This window comes from Crinia signifera, chromosome 19, assembly GCF_055691185.1.
Source record: "Crinia signifera chromosome 19, ASM5569118v1, whole genome shotgun sequence".
NCBI classification, from domain to species: domain Eukaryota; kingdom Metazoa; phylum Chordata; class Amphibia; order Anura; family Myobatrachidae; genus Crinia; species Crinia signifera.
The window spans coordinates 90,129,388-90,147,937 of NC_139226.1; the positions used below are offsets into that span (position 1 = coordinate 90,129,388).

General features: G+C 41.5%; 1 pseudogene; it reads right to left on the minus strand.

Annotated features, from left to right (window-relative positions):
• Positions 1-874: 874 nt before the first annotated feature.
• LOC146041580 (nicotinamide N-methyltransferase-like) lies at positions 875-7,460 on the minus strand (annotated as a pseudogene).
• Positions 7,461-18,550: the final 11,090 nt, after the last annotated feature.

Consider the following 18,550-nt stretch of genomic DNA (forward strand, 5'->3'; position numbering starts at 1 on the left):
AGGCACTGGGACCATGCTGTATTTTAACTTCTATGGGATGATACTGAAGCAGCCCATAGAAGCTGGGGGCCAGCGCATGTGCAGTACCGAGGAAGCTACAGTGCATGCGCCGGTTCCACGACTGCGGCAACTTACTCATCCATGGCACTGAATATTTACTAGGCTCTGGCAGCAAATCTGGAGCTCATTACTGCATTCGGTGCTTTTACTATTTCTCATCTTATTCATTACTATAATAGAGATAGAATCGCTCCAGTTTGACAACAGCCTTGAGGAAGAAGAGTGGTGATGGGGAGCAATGATGTAGGAAGACTAACCTATTAGAGGTCAGGCTAAAACTAACCAAGCATATCGAATAACACTAATCCATAAATATCCATGGGAGACAGAGTTCCTTTGCAGGGTAATCATGGCTACAGAGCTCAGCTTTTCTCTATTAGCAGAGAAGCTTTGCAAACCAGCACACCTGCTACTGATGCATCCCTCATCCCTTCAGAATGCAATGAGTAAACAAACTTCTAAGGATCGCAGGATAGCAAATCCAACCACACCGTAAGGTGCATAGCAGCAAAGCGATACAAGCAGCACTCAGAGGACTTTGTAAAGGCACAGGAAAGACATCAAGTCACTGCAGTTAGCACTTCCAATGGAAGAAAGATACATGTATCTGAAATTATTGAATCATTTTGGTATACTATATATATTAATTATTATTATTATTATTATTATTAATAATAATATTTTAAACTATTTGAAAGATAGGGAAAATATTTAGAAATGGCTGTGGGCTATAGCTCAGAATAACTAAGGAAGATCAGTGGTTATTATGAAGTTTGGATGGAATCATTCAGCCAATGTTCCCTATTCACAAATCTTAAATATTCCCTTTGACAGCGGTAAGGACCATCATTTGCTTATAATCTATGAGATCACTCTCTACTTCCCTGTCAAGTAGCTCACAGGAATCTATTACATATCCATCATCAGTGAGGGTCTTTCTTACAAAGCTTTCATCATAACTAAGTGCATGCAGCCTATCATTACCCACAGTGCAATATGTGCAATGTAAAGATCCAATGACAATGATGTGTCCCCCAGGTTTCAGCAGCTTTGACATCTTCCTCAGGTTGCTGGTGTACTCATGTTGGTCCCGACAGGCTGCATCCAGCACCCAGGCTGGATTATACAGTCGGCTTGTGGTAACACCTCCGGATCCGTGAGTTTTTCTTTGCTGAAGTCGAATTTCAGAATGCGATTTATTGTTTCCTTCAACTTTTCTTCCTGTATTTCTTCACTACTAAATCAAATCAGTACAATATCGGTATCAGTACAATATATATTAAAGTGGGTTTTAGGGTCATTGCGACCTTTTTTAGTCCATGCTGCAACATCTGCTCTGATACTGATTGCATGTGTACTAAACTATGCAATTAGTTTTTTTTAACACCACAAACAAAAAAATCATCCCGAATAGCATAAACATTGTTCTAGGAACAACAATTACTTTTGGGGGATATTCTCATTGATTTGCATTCCTGTGAGTTTGGCCCCATCTTAATGTTTGTGGGACTGCGCATGCGCGTAGTCTATTATACGCTTCTGCAGTTCCCATTTGCAAATGGCTTCAGTGACTTGCATAGTTGCGGAGCCCTTGTCAAACATCGGTCCGGTTTGGGGGCAGACTGCTGCTGGGACGGGGATTTCCCAGCGTTCCCATAGCTACACAGGCGGCCTGATGCCTGCCAGGGGCTGGTGGCTGATATCACAGGACATTCCACTGAATTTAATTTGCGAAGGCAGGAGAAATCATTGGATGTTCGGCGACCATCAAATGATTTTTCCTGCGGCGGAGATATGTGAGGGGATGTCTTTTTGTTACACATCCCCTCGCATATTAAAGAGGGGAATCATTGTCGAGGGGGGGTATTCAGACGGGCGGTGGGCGGCATCTATAGTGCTCGTGAAGCTTTGCTCCACGGAGCATACCGAGCCAACCAGAATGTCCCCCCTTTTGATACAATAGAGCAGGGCTGGGCAACACCGGCCCTCCAGATTTTAGTGAACTACACATCCCAGGATGGTTTGCATCAGTTTCAGCATAGCCAAATAGCAAAACTAATGCGAAGCATCCTTGGATGTGTAGTTCACTAACATCTGGAGGGCCGGTGTTGTCCAGCCCTGCAATAAAGTGTCCTGTTCCATCTTCAGTCTTCTTTATGTATCAGTTGTTTTTTTTTTTATTCCCTGGATTCCTACAGAACATTGACATTTGGAGCTTTTGAATCTGTATATTGGATATTCACTATTTTCCTCTAACTGTATGATTTCCATTGAAAACTAAAACAGTTACGTTTTCATTTATTTTTTGGCCATGATTTTGTTTAAATTGATTAATGTATTATATACTTTTATGCAGTGCTGTACTGGGGCTAAAGTTCAGTTGGTCTAACCCATACTTGCCTACCCTCCTGGACTGACCGGGAGGCTCCCGCAAATGGGGTCCCCCTCCAGGCCCCCCAGGAAGGTGGGCAAGTCTCCAGAATCACCCCTGCATCCCCCGCACCCCATTCCCCACTGCATAAAATTCCAAATTTTACGGGTCCGCGGGTAGTGTAAATTACGCAGATCACATAATTTTACGCCATTTTAGTCTCCTGCAACCCGCGGATCCACAAATTGCTTGGACTGACTGTTGTAGGTGCAGGGCTTTATTGACATCAGCCTCATCCTGCCTCCTGACATGTAGCCTCATCCCACCCCTTTCACTCCTCTCTGGCATCTTCCAGAGAGGAGTGGAAAAAAAGTAGGCAGGTATGGTCTATCCACAAATTTGTTTGCATATATTATAGGGTGTGAAGGGCCAATAGGGGAATACTGTGATGGGGGCCATTGTTTATGGGTGTGGCCAGTCACTACAGAGACTTGACTAACCAAGAGTGCATGGGCTGGACTTTTTTTTATAGATGATAGATAGATTGATAATTTTTAGATGGGTCCCCAGGCATGTTTCCCATTGGGCCAGACAAACCCTGGTAATAAGTTTAGAATTATATTTTACCTGATCCCTTGCAGCTTGGTAAGAATCTTCGATGCGTGAGTCCAATCAAAGGCCCCGGTGCGGGTGTTCACCCATTTGTTGAGTTCCATAATACAGGACTCTCTTAGTTTTAGTATAATGATCTCTTTAAAATATTCACTGATATCAAAAAGATGATGAACGAAGGATCCAACACTGATGTCAATCAAAGTTTCTCCTTTAATGTGACCTGCAGGGAGACATTCTATAGAGTTAAAGTGAGTTACTGGAACAATGTGCCTGATTTAGGTCCGCTTGCTAAACAGCAGTCTTTTGCAGCTTAGCGAGCAGGAAATGACCACCCCTCTCGCCACCAGGGCCTCCTGCATCCCCTCGCTAGCATGCGAGGGGATGTGTTTGAGAACACATCCCCGCGCATGTGGCCAAAGAATTCATTCTCTCTCCCCTTTGGTAATAAAAGAAAGTCAGAACTGACTTTTATATTTGTCGGAGAGCACTGAAGATGGGGCAGACACTGACGTGACATGTGACATCAGCTGCCCGCCCTGAGCAGGAAATGCCACGCCTGCTTTCCCCGGGGAACGCCCAGCGTTTTCATGGGGATGCCCATAAAATGCTGCCCATTCCCCTAGGGGCAGCTGTCCTTTGAGTCCAGATGTTAAACTGGCCCTGAGATTGTTAAAATAACATAAGTTCGGCTGGATCTATCATGAATATAAAATACTGTAACTCCCAAAATGACCCTCTGCAGGAGAGAGACAATGCTCTATTCCTGGACTTGCCTTCCATAGTCACACGGTCAATGCAGTTTAAACCCACAATAAATCTGATAATCCATCTAAACAGTATGAATAATCATTAAAATAACATATATCAGACTGGATCTATCATCCCCACATGCCGAATACAGGTTATTGTTACCTTTGGACATACTGTAAGTTATATTTGTACTTTTGGAATATCGACATCTAGAGCCGGCACTAGGAATAGTTCAACTACGTAACTGCAAGGGATATTCTAAGCCTAGGGCTGCAGGGGCAAACGCAGGATTTTCAAAAGGGGGTTTCCAGAGGGGCGGAGCAAAGCCGGGTCTGTTAAAGTATTATAGATATACCAAATGTATATAAATAATAATAATATTAAATTTATATAGTGGAGTGGGCTTATTATTCATAATTTTCTGGTGGGAGGACAGCTTGCTTGACTGCAGATATCTCCAGTTACCGAAAATAGATTTCTTAGATTTTAATGGAATTAAAAACTAGAGAATCCCACCTACCAAATGGTATTGGGGACTAGGGGATCAGAGTTCAGGAGGCAGAGCAATCTGCCAACGAGTATATAAAAACTACATACCAGGTGTGTGGAGCTGGAGCAGTAACCAGCTGCTGGAAGGCTGATATCTCTGGTTCTGGGAACAGTAGAGACAAGCTGCTAGTGTCCATCAGAGGATGAGAGTCCCAGCTTTTGGAATATACCCTCAGAAAAACTCTTAATCAGACAGAACCTGAAATATCTGACTGTGAAAAGCAATTAACATGCTTGGATGGGGACCACTGCTTTGAAGTCAGATATCTCCGGTTCCCAAGGGCCGATTTTTTAAATTATGGTACCCATGGAAAGAGGGGACCCTCAGCTTTCAGCCTAGGGCCCTTAGACTCCTGGGGGGGTTTATGGGTACTCAGAAACCCCCCCTGCGTGCGCTACTGGGCTTGAAGAGGAAAGACCACTAGCTTGTTCCCATGGTAATGGCCCAGTGACATGGGGCAGGCAGCTGACGTCAGCGGATATCAGCTACCAGCCCGCTTCCTGCACAGGGCATTTGGAGATCTGAGACATCACAGAGGCCGACCATTGAATAATTTCTCCCCCGCACCCAAGGCTGCGAATGGAAAATCATCAGTTTGCTGCCATGCGGGGGATTGCGGTTTGCAAAGGGGATTCCGGTCTTGGGGACTCGCAAAGCTGCAAATTTGCAGCCTTGTGAGTCCACTAGAATAATGTCCCATGTGCATGTATCGAGGGTGTGTGTGTGTGAGAGAGTTGGTTGTGCAATGTGTGCCATAAGGGACATTAATAATGTTTGGCATAATATATGGGCATACATGTGAGTGGCATTGTGTGGCATTGCATATAAGGGCATTAATTATAACTTGCTTGATACCCAAATGGATCAGGAAACAACAGGGGGACCTGTTGTATCCTGACCCATTTGGGTATCAAGCAAGTTATAATAATTACTACTAACTTGACACTAACCTACTAATATGCTGAAGGATTCTAACAAAGGATAGCTCAATACAAAAATGCATGCATTTACTAACTGCTGAAAACCTACCAATAGAGGTGTTATTTACATTTTAATAATTTTCATCTAATCCCCCTAAATGTATGTGAGTCTTGTTTGTCCCATCGTTGGCCACAATATTATACTGTAAAAATTATTTTATATTAAATGTTTATTCAGTACAGCGCTGTTCCACTTTTTTTTTTTTTTTTGGGGGGGGGGGTTTATCTACATTAAGGGGTTTGGTAATACCCCTTGTTTGGAATAAGCTGCAGTACAGAATAATTTGCAATCAGCGCTCAATATCACAGTGTTGTCTAGTTAAGCTTTCACATTGCCTAAACGTTTGAGACCCGGTATTTTGAAATGGTATTTAAAATGGTATACAGGTATTATCGTTTTGAAGCCCTTTCACACTGCACATAAATACCGGGTCTCAATCATGTTTGCAGTGTGAAAGCAGGACAACAAGTAGCTATAAGACAGCGTAGTGCATAGGAAATTAACTGCTCATTACATATGCGCATATGTAATGAGCAGCTGATTACATGTGCGCATATGTAATGAGCAGTACATTACATATGCACTGCTCTCATTACATATGCACATATGTAATTGGCGGCTCATTACATATGCACTGCACTTTCATAGCTACTGCCTGAGTCTTATATACCGGTTCAGAGCTGTTCACACTGCATTAAAAATGGCTCTGAACCGTGTAGGACTCTGCCTTTTACCCGTTTGCAAATACCGGTTATTTGTAACCGGTAAATGCAGACTGGTGCTTTCACACTGCAGCTCTAACCGTTTTAAAAGGCTAAAAAATCGGCAATATACTGGTTTAGAGCTGCAGTGTAAATGAGTCAAAGCTCAAGTGTTAGAAATTTCTCTAATTGAGCTCCTTCTTTTGCGCTGTTCCTCTCTGTGAAGATGCCATTTCCTTGTTCATTTATTTATTCATGTATTTATTTGTATATTTCTATATTGTTATTTCATATTATATTTCTTATTTTTATGTGTATATAATTAAGTTCTAGAAGATTTGATTGCACACTTACTATGATAAATCGATACACAATGATGAACACATGTTGCTTTTTTAAGCTAGTAATCTAAAACAGGTGTTGTCTGGTACACACCTGAACTCATTAATACGCCTTTCACACCAGAATTGCAGGGACAAACCCGGGAATTCAGTTCCCGGGACAAGCAGGGACATCCCCGGGTTTTTCTGGTGTGTGAAGGGGGCGGGAAGGAGGCGGGGAGGAGGCGGGCAGTCGGCAGGATGACGTCGGGCAGTCGGCGGGATGGTGGCGGAGGTGGACAGGAGGTGGGGAGAATACTCACCCCGGTTGCTGGTCCTCCACACAGGCCAGGGATCCACACAGGCGGCGGCGCAAATGACGGGACAGGCGGCGGATGAAGATGACGCCCTCACTGCCGCCGGAGATCTGCATCTTCATCAGCCACCGGCTGTCCCATCATTTGCGCCCACCGCCTGCATTAATTCCCGTCGGACAGGACACGGAGGACCCGGCAAGTATACCCTACACCTTTCACACCAGCCAGGTCCCCGGGTTGAACCCGGGAACAACCCTGCTACCTAGCAAGGTTGGATCGCCGGCAAATTAGCCCAGTAATTTGTCCCGGGTACCTTTCACACCAGAGGTAGTACCGGGTTGTTCCCAGACTCAACCCAGGAATTTAGGCTGGTGTGAAAGGGGTATTAGCAAACATGAATACTGATCGGATAGCCTCTGTGTTAAATACAGTAACTGGATCCTCAGTGACCCCAAAAATATGTACCGCCATTATACCATAAGCCCTTTCAAATGGAGGCTAACAACAGTGTGTTCAGGAGCCACCGGCGGACAACCCGTCACAAGCAACAGCTACTAATTGCGGCCATTGCCGGTAATCAACAGTCTTCATGGGAGTCGCAGACTTGCAGATACCGTTCTCTCCATAGACGACCCATCATCAGGTGGTGGCTGCCGTTTACGGTATTCTGCTGGAGCGGCGACCAGACCTACCGTTAAACACCAAGTTATTCTTCATTGCCTCCGGGCCAATCTTTGTTGCAGTCCGGCTAAACTGTACATTCGCAAAGGTCTTCCCATACAGTGTCATCATCATATTATCAGGAACATTTGTTATACAATTGGACCCAACAATCAATACTGTAGATCATTAGAGGGTGAGAATCAAGTATTGTTACATCAGGTCTTTTGACATTCCATTAGAGGTCAGTTGAACACTATAAATTAACAAGAAAACTTCGTCTGAAAGAATATTTTTCAAGACCTAAAAATGATGCAAGTACCATTATACCAACAAAGTCTGTGCCTGTTAACCGAGATACGGATATACTACAACAATTACACAAGCTTTTACCAGAATCAAAATTTGATCCTCAATCTTTCAATGCCTCTATTAAGACATTTTTGAGAGTGATCGATGATGAGGTAACATCTGAAGCTGTAACATTCAATATACTTAGAAGAGGAGAAACGGTGGTCCACTTTTTGGAGGCACACTTTTTAAATTGTTAGGTATGATGTAAAATGAGTGAATATAAAACTTAACTTTTAAATCCAATTATTCTAAGATAGTAATAACTCTGTAATATCGCATGATGAATAATTTAGCCATGAAGAGTTATTTAACACATAAACATCTTTTTTATTTTTTTATTTTTTTAAAATGTGAGCAAAAACGTAGCCACTGATATTGACCATGTATCAGTATCAGGAACAGTGGCGGTTAGTGGTGTTTTTTTGAAAAAACGTATAGGATTAATATTCAAATTAAATTGAATTCCTTAAATAGGACAGCTGGTGACACGTCCAGAGGGTGTGACAAGTCTGTATAAATCACAGTCAAAAATTCAATGTTTGACTAAATAAATATGTTACAGACGGTCACATCAGTACCCATTGATGGTAATCAGCCGTCAATTAGAGCGAAAGTGTAAGTGCTCATAAGATCACAGGTATCCTTAAAGAGGTGGGGAAAGAAAAAGTACAGTGAAGAGAGTTCAATTCTTTCTGCTGCCCAACGTCTTCACAAAGGTGAGCGGATGGAGGGTGAGAGAAGAGATTGATGCACTGATGGAAAAATAGCAAATGTAAGGAGGACACTTCTGTATGTGGTGTTAGGTCAGCCCTGATGCTTAAGCATTGCAGGGCTGAAATTCGCCACCAGAAAGTCTCTACTACACAGAAAAAGGAGGGAGAAGGGAGGGGCTGAGAGTAATAATGAATATTCGTGGGAGTGTCAATATAAATGTGCGGCAATATGTGATCCCTGTCAATCTCACAATTGATCACACCGGTATCTGATATAGTTGGACAACAGAGTATAGAGATTAGTTGAGTACATACAATGAATATATTGGTGATTGTCTGCAGAAAATGCTACTCTGACAGACAGTCATGCTAGTATCAATTTCTATAACAACTATTGATAATTTTTTCACTGTTTTATTTTACATGCCAGCACAGTCACCATCTATTCTCTTTTACCTTATTTTAGGTAATTGCTTCATTACATCACCTATCTTATATAAATAAATTATAAGCACTGGTTACTTGATCTTCATGTCCCTCAATTTGTGGCACGTCATCACATCATGACTCCATCCACACATGCACTTAGTTAACAGTACTCACTATATGGCACATACACTAACTTGGCCCAATCCTCACCATCATATCAATTCACACCCTCTTTTGCTATTGTTTAGAACTCACTTTTTGATTGACTCAATCCTTTAGCTAAGAGCTTAACTCCTGAATTCCTACTCTGGTTCCTTATTTCACTACACTACTTATATGCACATACTGCATTTTTGACCAATTCTTACACATAGGCACAATTCTCCACTATCATCTAAAAATATACAAATATGATGGTTACTATCTTATATATGTATTTTTCACAATTTTATATTTCATTATCTTTTATCATTATATTTTAAATTTTTTCATTTATATATTATTATTTACATTTATTATTATTTTCATTTTTATTTATTATCTTTATTATTATTATTATTATTTTTATACTTATTATTTATATTTATTATTATTATTTTTATTTTTATATTTATTATTATTATTATTTTTTTAATATTATTATTTATTACTTATATTTATTTTTATTATTATTATTATTATTATTTTTATATTTATATTTATTTTTATTATTTATGTTTATTATTATTATTTTTTATTTTTATATTTATTTTTATTTATTTTTATTTTTATATATTTTTTATTTTTTATATTTATACTTATATTTATTTTTATCTTACTATTAGTAATATTTTTGGTACTTCTTTACTTTCACGGCGCCAGCATGGCGCCGCGCTACTTCCGGGTTACGCTCGCCACAAACTAAGTAAAATAAACGAAGTTAACGCCATGCCAACATGGATAGTTCATACCTCCACTATCCATGTTGGCATGGAGTTGATTTTAATTAGCGTAGCGAGCCACCGAGCCCGCAGCGTGGGCGAGCGAAGCGAGCCCCGCAAGGGGACTCTGACGCGCGGCGCCATGCTGGCGCCGTGAAAGTAAAGAAGTACCATATTTTTTCTATATTATTCTTCAATCTCCTCAAAATCCCCTCTTCAAGTATTTACTAATTCAATACATCATTTATCTCCAAACTCAGAATTTTGAACATACATTAGCCAATTATCTCTCCAATTTATAGCATACACATTGGCAAGTATGTATCCAACCCACACATACTTGCATTATCATTATGCTATAAATTGCATACGGCCGCTTGTCTGTCTCAACTTATAAAAAAACTCCCCCTGTTTTTAGCTTAATAGCATCTTCACTATGATCAGGATCAGTCTCTCCAAGGCCTTTATAATATGCCTCTCATTGAAATTTGCACTGGTTCATTTAACCAGGCAGAAACTGTGACAAATCGCCAACGTGTCTCAGCTGTATTAGATACCCAATCAACTGCATATATATGCCCCACAATGCGCACACCACGTTAGGCTTCCAGGTGAACAAGGCCACGTGGTGAAACGTGTTCTGATGCTGTACGAGCTACACCAGCTCCCTGTCTTCATGGGGAACTGCTAGCCTAGACACCGTCCCAGTTACCCGCAGCTGCCGCAGGTATCCTTCCCGTCCCCCTCTTCCTTCTCTGTGTGTGAGGGACACGCTGGCGGCGTATCTCTGACCTGCTCTACCCTGGTATCAGGTCAGACCTAACACCGCTCACAGCGTTTGTCCCCACAGATCGATCCTATTGCCTCTCGCAGTGTGCCTGTCAATTACCTTCATCTCCCGTCCGCTCAGTGAAGACGGGACTCCGGTGATTGATCTTGGCTACTAGCACTGCTCCTTCTCTGATCTTCCCCTCTGGGAGTATATATACACATTTGTACTTTGTTCATATCCTTTTCCAATGCTTTATGTTGTGGAGTGTCAGGCCCATATGTGTTAACACATTTGTTATTTGCGCACAATTTTCCCGTCTGGCGCTCATGACACACTAGACATTATTGTTTTAAACTGACATATTGACAATTATCACTGGCAATCCATATTATATTCATTCTATGTGCATTATTCATTGCATTTTGTCACTTTTTACATCAGACAATTCAATGTTATAGTACCAGACTGATAGGGTTTACAGACAATTAATACTGTATTTATTGTGTACGCAATTAATTCAATAATTGATGTCCAAGTAATTATCAATCCATTTACTGCATGCACGGTCTCCTTGCATTGTTCAGTCTATCACATCAGTTACTATTATGATTAAATGTGAGTGTTACATACTATTACATACTATTACTGATATAATTATTGTGTGCACATTTTTTTCTGTATTTTGTCAGCAAATACAAATGTGACTAAGTGTTGGATCAATAGTTGTTATAGAAATCACACCTGATACTAGCGAGACTGTCTGTCATTTTCTGCAGACAATCACCAATATATTCATTGTATGTACTCAATTAATCTCTATACTCTGTTGTCCAACTATATCAGATACCGGTGTGATCAATTGTGAGATTGACAGGGATCACATATTGCCGCACATTTATATTTGACACTCCCACGAATATTCATTATTACTCTCAGCCCCTCGCTTCTCCCTCCTTTTTCCGTGTAGTAGAGACTTTCTGGTGGCGAATTTTAGCCCTGCAATGCTTAAGCATCAGGGCTGACCTAACACTACATACAGAAGTGTCCTCCTTACATTTGCTATTTTTCCATCAGTGCATCAATCTCTTCTCTCACCCTCCGTCCGCTCACCTTTGTGAAGACGTTGGGCAGCAGAAAGAATTGAACTCTCTTCACTGTACTTTTTCTTTCCCCACCTCTTTAAGGATACCTGTGATGTTATGAACACTTACACTTTCACTCTAATTGACGGCTGATTACCATCAATGGGTACTGATGTGACCGTCTGTAACATATTTATTTAGTCAAACTTTGAATTTTTGACTGATTTATACAGACTTGTCACACCCTCTGGACGTGTCACCAGCTGTCCTATTTAAGGACTTCAATTTAATTTGAATATTAATCCTATAAGTTTTTTCAAAAAAACACCACTAACCGCCACTGTTCCTGATACTGATACATGGTCAATATCAGTGGCTATGTTTTTGCTCACAACATTTTAAAAAATTGAAAAAATAAAAAAGATGTTTATGTGTTAAATAACTCTTCATGGCTAAATTATTCATCATGCGATATTACAGAGTTATTACTATCTTAGAATAATTGGAATTAAAAGTTACGTTTTATATTCATTCATTTTACATCATACCTAACAATTTAAAAAGTGTGCCTCCAAAAAGGAATCCCTTTCGTGAACGAGTATCCACCTCCTGTGGACCACCGTTTCTCCTCTTCTAAGTATATTGGTACTTGATTCCTGGGGGCACCTCCAACGTTACAAGCGTTGTATTTTGTCAACAAAATAATCTCTTTAGTTGGTTCTTCAAACATATGTATCGATCCATGTCCTTATCCTGTGCATGATACTATCACCATTTGTCTGCTGTAACATTCAAAGCTGGCTACAATAACCTCAGCAAAATCAAGAGGGACGCATTGAGAGGGTTAATAATGAATAAATTGCTCATTTTTAGATCTGCTGATAATGGCGGAGTATAAGTAATTCAGGACATCGATAAATATGACGCCCAAGTGATGGAACATCTTGAAGATACTACCACCTATTTACGTCTCAATAGTGACCCGTCGATTGGCATCGGTAAGGAACTAAGTCTAGTACTCCTGAGTGGGGTGAACTCTGGCATTATTTCACAGGAATTACAATCTGCATTATTATCGGATTTTACTTTAACACCTATCTTTTACTGCATCCTGAGAATTCATAAGACCCTAATTGATCTGCCTGGGAGGCCTATCATTGCTGCTAGAGGGTCCCTCATGCAGCCGACATCCGTATATTTGGACAGTATTCTCCAACCTTAGATTAGAAGACATGTGAGATATCTATTAGACACTACATTGTTGCTTACCAAGTTACAAGCTTGTTCAGCATTTACTGAGGATGTGTACATGTTTTCTATAGATGTGAGCAGTCTGTACACGTCAATCCCACATGAGTTGGGATTGGCGGCAGTGCAGCATTTTCTGAATGACCAAAGTGACTACTTTTGCCCCAATATCAAATTTATTTTGAAGTTATTAGAATTAATTCTAACAAGGAATTTCTTTCTTAACAAAACATTTTATATGCAGGCCTCTGGTTGTGCTATGGGGGCGGCGCTAGCCCCCTCATATGCAAATATATTTATGTTTCAGTTTGAACTTGATTTGTTTTTTAGCAATATCATTATTTCTCAGAGCATTTTGCATTATTTCAGGTATATTGCTGATAATTAGATTTTTTTTTTAAAGGGGAACCACAGGTCCTGGTCAATTTCATTAATTAACATAACATGACTGACAGTCCGATTAAATTCACATTTAATTACAGTAAAGAGGTAATCAATTTCTTAGATGTTGAAATATGGCTATGTGATGGTATTCATACATCTTTGTACACCAAACCTACTGATAAGAATAACCTCTTACAATATACCAGCTGCCACCCACGTGCCACTGTGAGGAGTCACCCGTACTCACAGATGGTGCATGTGAGAAGGATTGTTTCGGATCCAATATTGGCAGCCAAACAGATGGATGTCATGGTTATGAAATTCCAAGAGCGAGGGTATCCCAAGCATGAGTTGCTGGAGGCAAAGGAGAAAGCTTTGTCCCTCTCTAGGGATAACCTACTAACTGTTAAAGATAGGGTTGAACAATCTAACGCATATATCCCATGGGTTTGTACTTACAACAGTATGAGTCCGGTTGCTAATAAAATTGTGAAGAAGAATTGGTCTTTGGTCCAGAGAGACAAAGAATTAAAATTAGAGAACACGGTACTTATGCCTTGTTACAAGCGATCACGTAGTCTATGTGATATGCTTGTTAAAACGGATATGGCAAAAATCACCGACAGTAGAACAGAGAAAAACAAAGGTTGCATACGGTGCACTTGTGTTTCTTGTAGTTTTATGTTGCCAGGACCCTGCTTTGCACACCCCCAAACTGGTAAAATGTACACAATACGCCATACATTATCATGTAATGCCAGATTTACAGTGTACCAGATCATTTGTCCCTGCAGTCTTTCTTATATTGGAAAGACCGAGGGACATTTTAAAGATCGAATGCCGGCTCATAGGTCGGTAATACGTAATGCACTGACCACAGGAAGCAGCGAACAGCCGGTGGGCCAGCATTTTTTATTGGCCAAACACAGCGTTGCCGCAATTCGGTATAGGATGATTGACCACATCCCCTCATCTTTGAGGGGTGACAATCGTGGTCTACAGCTGCTAAAATGTGAGGCCCGATGGATTCAGAGGTTAGGTACTCTGGCACCTAAAGGTTTAAATAAGCAGTCGGGTTTGTCAGTCCTGATGTCTTAATGAATTCATTGAGTTGCCATTATGTAACTATCAGATGATTTAAGATATTCATGTATCCTTGTATTATTCCACTTGATTGTTTTTAATCTTTGTTGATACTAAATTGTATTATTGTTGTTTGTATCTGTTTAGTAATCACCATGGTGATACACATGAGAGGCGTGATGTTGCAGGCTGGTTGCCGTGTAACCAATGACATCATTTTATCGCGCAGTCCGTTGGGTGCGTGGTCCCGCCGGACGCCAACACAAGCACTGGGGTGGTGAGTGACAGAAATTGTTGTTTGTTTTATATGTCTTGTTGCCTGATGACAATGCCAGTTGTGCATTGAAACGTTGCAAACTGCAATAAATCTGCAAGCGTTCTAAGCAAGCTGTGGAGTGACGTGTCTTTGCTGTCTATATATATATATATATATTAGGACAATCGAGGGGGATACCCTTTCACTGCGCTATAGTATAATTGATAATTGGGCAGCAACTATGTATGTCCCCCCTGTTAGTGGGGGAAAAGGGAGAAATAGCAAAACAGGTAACAGAGTGCGCCCTATTAGTATATGTCCACCACCATAAGAACTTGTGACAATATAAATCACAATACAACAGATTTATTATATTATAAGTATAAAATGACAATAAAACATTTTGTTCATCTGTATGAAGTCATGAGTTCAACAACGGTCAATAGTATAAGGACACCCAACGCGTTTCGTCGTTATAAACGACTTCCTCAGGGGTAACCGTCCGTAGGCAACCTAACCTCGTGGAGAAAGATGTTTCCTTCTCAGATGAAAAAAGTCCTTCAATTAGACTCAATATATAAAGGATTGGACCCGTTTGGAGATCTCAATCCTGATGCCACACTGCATCTAAAACAAAGTCAATTTCCGTATAAAACAGGGGAAATAAAAGGAATATCCAGGGAGGATTCAGATAGCTCCTTATAGTAGTAGCCAAATCCTTAATCGTGTAGTACAATAGTCACTAATAGGACCAGACTCCAGGTGTCTGGTCCTATTAGTGACTATTGTACTACACGATTAAGGATTTGGCTACTACTATAAGGAGCTATCTGAATCCTCCCTGGATATTCCTTTTATTTCCCCTGTTTTATACGGAAATTGACTTTGTTTTAGATGCAGTGTGGCATCAGGATTGAGATCTCCAAACGGGTCCAATCCTTTATATATTGAGTCTAATTGAAGGACTTTTTTCATCTGAGAAGGAAACATCTTTCTCCACGAGGTTAGGTTGCCTACGGACGGTTACCCCTGAGGAAGTCGTTTATAACGACGAAACGCGTTGGGTGTCCTTATACTATTGACCGTTGTTGAACTCATGACTTCATACAGATGAACAAAATGTTTTATTGTCATTTTATACTTATAATATAATAAATCTGTTGTATTGTGATTTATATTGTCACAAGTTCTTATGGTGGTGGACATATACTAATAGGGCGCACTCTGTTACCTGTTTTGATATATATATATATATATATATATATATATATATATATATATATATAATTTTTATTTTTTCGGGTTATCTTATTAAGCAATATTCAGATCGCTGTTGGGAGCAGCCGTATTTTCATCTTTTTATATACATTTAACTTTGCATGTGCAATCTTCAACCCTATCATTAATTATGGCAATGTAACGTTGTGTAACTGAAGATACAATCTATCCTGAATACACACCTGTTGTTAATGCGCTGTGCAACTTCTCCATAATAAATCCCACTGTCTCATCTAGGAACACACTTTCTGACTCAAAGTAATGTTTAAGTTGGTGCCTGGAATCCATCCCATGTAGATGATAATGCTTCAACTTGGGTCTGGCCTCCATTCTTGTGTCTTCTGTATCACAGTAAGTGATGAGTCTCTGATATGTTCTTGTTGCCTCATAGTAAAAGGAATGATCAATCTATTTATATGGAGCAGGTATGTGGCATCCCAGAATTGGGGGTACCCTTGTCTTTATGCCACAGACTTACTGGTGGCCAGCACTAACTATGTTTGTACATAACTGCAGCCCATGCTGCTCCCAGGAACTGTTACAACTTGTGCTTCAGGTGTTAGCTCCCTGTACTATGTTGCTAGGCAACCACCCTGCAGTCTACACAGGAGGAACGTTAGGACCCAGCAAGGTGCTGGGAGAAAGCAGGAAGTTGAGCCCTGCCTGTTGCTGGGCAGATTGGAGTGTAACCAGTTTGCTGTGAGCAGTGAGAGGAACCAGGAAGGCAGTAAGGCAGAAGTGTGCCTGAGAGTAAGGAGTAAGCAGCGCGTTACGCTGGGCGTGCTGAGGAGGGTGGTGAAGAGTGGAGCAGAGGCAGGACAGAGCAGCCAGAGAGAGACTTCTGCAGCAGCTTCCCAGTGGTGATTGATGGTTGGGAAGGAGGGAGAGAGAGCCTGCAGCCCACACTCGTGTAGAGACGCCATTCACACAGCAGCAGTGATTGACAGCAGGCAGACCGGCCTGCAGGGAGACGTGACTGACAGGAGTCAGCAACAGCACCCGGTGTGCAGGTACCATACTACCACTCCACACTGACACTGTCCTCCATTTCACGCCACAAGTTAACCCAGCACAACGCCATTTTTAGCCTGAGGCACAGTCCACCTTGCAGTGACTGCCTTTACCATCACCCTTTCAGTTATTGGAAACCTTTTGAGAAGTAACCCCAGTGTTGGCATTGTGCCAGAGCTCAGGACATAACTTGCCTTGGATTACAACTCCTTGTATTAGCTGTTACTTCAATTTACGGTGCACCTAGGCCAAAAGGTACCTAGGACCAACAATAGAACTGCGCAGTTCAGGGACTTACTCTTTCGCCACTGGACAATTATTGTTAGTTATATATGGTTTAATATGCTGCATATTATTGTCAGTCATTTAAATTTCATTACAAATCTTTTGATTGAGGGTTGGAATTGTTTGCACTGTAGTCTTATGACATTGGTGACGCAGTATACCGTGCGAGTTGTGGTCCACAGAGGTTACCTGTGGCCCCATTGCGCACGATATCTTCTTGATGGAGTATCTTTATTCTTCCATCTTTACCTGAATTCATTGTGAAGAACAGTGCATTGCATTTGTTGCAGCGTATTGTGTGAAGTGTGGCCTACCTGTGCCACAGTGGCCCCATCGCACACAATATCATAGAAGGGAAACTGTCCTCATTCGTAAACTGTTAATTGTCATTATTGTATTGTTTAATTATTTCATAGCGGTGATCCACGGTCCTTTTGCTACTAAAATAAATCCTTTTGATCACCGTCCTCACGTGTGGTGACCATTCTGTGTGGTTGTGTTGGGGTATTGTCTTCCCGTGGTGCCTTTGTCCCTCCGCCCTCTGAATTGCAGGCGAGTGAAGCAGTCAGGTAGCCACCAAGCAGTGCCGAGAGGAGAACAGGAACATCAGGTAACGGTCACACACCTGCACGCAGTCTGACAACATCACACTTGGCGTCCGCGAACAGGATTCAGCGATGTCAGACTCAGACCAAGCAGAAGCTCCCACATTGACCAGAAGGAGGAGACGACTTCCTGCATCACCTGGAGAAGGAAATCCAGTGTCAATGACGGCGGCACCAATCACCATGCCATACTATTATGGCGCGCCCTGGGTACCGACTTATTCGGGAAACAACACCCCGGGGACGCAAACGCTGAAAGAATTAAAAAACCGGATACTCTCCTTGACACAGCTGTACCGGCTCAGCAACGAACAAGCGATTGAAATACTGGTGGGGCAACTGAGAGGCCCAGCACTACGTGAAGTAAGAACGTGGGAGGCCGACGAAAAGGAAACGGTGGAGCAAATTTTTGAAAAGCTGCAAGAGATCTTTGAATCAAAGACAATAGCAGATTTGAAGAGCCGCCTGTACTCGAGAAAACAGCGACCGAATGAACCTCTGCGGGAGTATGCACTAAGCTTACAGGAAGCCATGAAGGCCATACAGTTGAGAGAAAAGAAACCAAAGGAACAAGTGGATGAAACACTAACCAACCTGTTCATCGAAGGAGCGCAGGAGGAGGCAGTCAAGTCCCAATTGCGCATGTGGAGACGACAACAACCTGACAGCACCTTCGCCAAATTTAAGGAAACTGTCCTACAAATCCTGGGCCTGAACCAGAGTGGTCGGGATGAAGATGAGGACTCAGCGGAAGGGGAAGCCTGCCACCAGGCCTCAAAAGGGCAAATTGCAGACACCCTATGCC